The sequence below is a fragment of the Panthera tigris genome, chromosome D1 (genome assembly GCF_018350195.1).
Source record: "Panthera tigris isolate Pti1 chromosome D1, P.tigris_Pti1_mat1.1, whole genome shotgun sequence".
Lineage (NCBI taxonomy): Eukaryota > Metazoa > Chordata > Mammalia > Carnivora > Felidae > Panthera > Panthera tigris.
In genome coordinates, this window is record NC_056669.1 from 103224631 (window position 1) to 103226972 (window position 2342).

General features: G+C 49.4%; 2 non-coding genes across 2 annotated transcripts; both read right to left on the reverse strand.

Moving 5' to 3' along the window:
- On the reverse strand, positions 1 to 73 carry TRNAF-GAA. The gene has a single exon. It is a non-coding gene; the product is annotated as a tRNA-Phe (tRNA).
- Positions 74 to 2269: 2196 nt separating this feature from the next.
- TRNAK-UUU lies at positions 2270 to 2342 on the reverse strand. Its single transcript has one exon. It is a non-coding gene; the product is annotated as a tRNA-Lys (tRNA).

Below are 2342 nucleotides of genomic sequence, written 5' to 3' on the forward strand. Positions count from 1 at the left end.
TGCCGAAACCCGGGATCGAACCAGGGACCTTTAGATCTTCAGTCTAACGCTCTCCCAACTGAGCTATTTCGGCGGAGGCGGGAGCCCTCGCTACCCTGTTAAGGAAATTTAACAGAAAGAAACAAAAAAGAACTTTCTCTTATTTCCTCCGCCTTTCCAGTTCCTAATTACGTTCTGAGGTTTGGAGAACAGTGAAAATTCATCCCTGTCATGAGGAGGATTTCGCGTTCTTCCTAATGCTTTCTCTACCTCTCCCCAGAGCCCTAAAAAGAGTAAACGGCCACTTACTAACAAGTGCCTACTGTGTTCCCAGCCCATGACTTACGTGGTCTTATTCGATCCCCACCCGCCTCATCCCTGCCGTAAGGTTGATTTCTAAATGAAATAACTGATTCGCCTCAAATCATCCAGAATTGAACCAGAGCTGTCCAGCTCCAAAGCCCAAGAGGTCTTGGTCAAAACAGATGTTAGGGTTTGGGGTTTTTTTGTTTGGTTGGTTTTGGTGTTTTTGATGTTGTTGTTTTTGTTTTTTTCTTTTTTCTCACTTTCCCCCCCTATGGGGAAAGGCAGAGGGAGTGAACTTGAATTGAGGAGGGAGGTAAGAACTAGGAGTCCTCAATGCTCTCCACCCCTGTCCTCTCCTTGCCTCAGCCTGCTCTATTCTTGTTCAGTCAGGAAATAATTGGAGCAAAGACACTTCACTTTTCAAGGTTGCCAAAAGTGCACTTGATCACTTTCCAAGGGACTCCCTCAGAGAGAAGAGGATAAATTCGAGTGTCTGCCACAGCTCCTCGCCTTCTCTCCCTGGGATGCCAGGTTGGCCCCATGATTCAATTTCTTCAAGAAAATAGCCTGGCCCAACCAAACCACTCCGGTCTTGCTGTCCCTTCAGCACCTATCAACCAACACAAATCACACGAACATGTGCTTATGATCTTGGGCATATTGGGAGTATGTTTCCTTGAAATGGTTCCTTAACGTGTTTCCATATGTATCCGTTTTTCCTCCCTAGATTGGAAACTCTTGGAAAGAAAAATAATGATGGTAACAGCTACAATATTGAATGCTTACCTTGGGGCAAAACTCTACCAAGCACTGTGCATGCCTTGTTACTCATTTAATCACACGTTCATAAGTTAGATGCTATTGCTCTGATTCCCTTTCTTCTGATGAAGCTGCGCTTTGGAGACGGAGCTAATTGTGGGTGTGTGTAGGCACAGCATAAGGCGCTCCAGCGTGAAGGGTGAAGGCCCTCCCTCCCTCTTGAGTGCTACCTCCATCCGGGTCCTGCTCCACTAATCAGGACTCCCTGGGGAGCACAGTCCATCAGCTGGGGCGGGGGGGGGGGCAGCTGACTCAATCAACCTACACTCCCATCCTGCTAAGGAGATCAAGATGGACTTTCTTCCGTTGCCTGGCAGAGACAAGAAAGGCTCAATCTCTAGTGAAGCAAGGACGTACCTTCCCCTCCACCTACCAGGGAAATTAGTTTTAGTCTTTCTCTTTTGTCCACAACCCAACTTCCTCAATACTTCTCAGGAGCCGAAGGCTTCCCTTGTTAGACTGTAGTCAGTGCGAGCTGACTCTTTTTGTCTTTGTGACACCAGGACTTGTCCCACCCCAGCCCCTTGAAGGCACTCTTTCCAACACGCACGTTCTTCCTCCCACGGCAATGCTGCCATCTCCGCCTCACTTTCTCCCCTGTGTTCAGGGTCACACTTGGGGTTAGGGAGGAGAGAGAAGACTTCATTTAGAGAGAAGACTGCTCTATTTGGTGTTTCGGTTTCTAAATGGCCTTCTCTTCCTTTTCAGCGTGCAGAAATATTCTCTAGAAGAGTAGTAAAGTGGCGTGTAGGTGCAGGAACCGTGCAGTAATCCCGGACACCTAGCGGGAGGGAACCCCAGAGAGAGGGTCAGCGGGGACCGCCCGCAGGACAGCGAAGCAGGACGGTGACCGGGGGAGTCCAACGGACGTCCTGAAGCATTCGTTCCCCCTTCCTGTGAATACCGCGGTAATTGGGACCTCTGCGGCCCCGCCGGTGGTTGCAGAATAAAGCGGTGTATTTAATTCCCTCGAACAATGCACTGCAAGCCTCCCAGGGGCCTTTGCACAAGGGTTTGCAATGTGTGTCCTCGCTGGGACGCGGCTTTTCCTCGCAGCCTACAATCTCCAGGATTTTACTCCCTTCTCGGAAAGCACCCGGATAACGAAAGCTGATCCTGAACGCTTGTTCTTGTTTTTAAATTATTAGGAAAAAGTTTTGCGTCGCGCCCGAACAGGGACTTGAACCCTGGACCCTCAGATTAAAAGTCTGATGCTCTACCGACTGAGCTATCCGGGC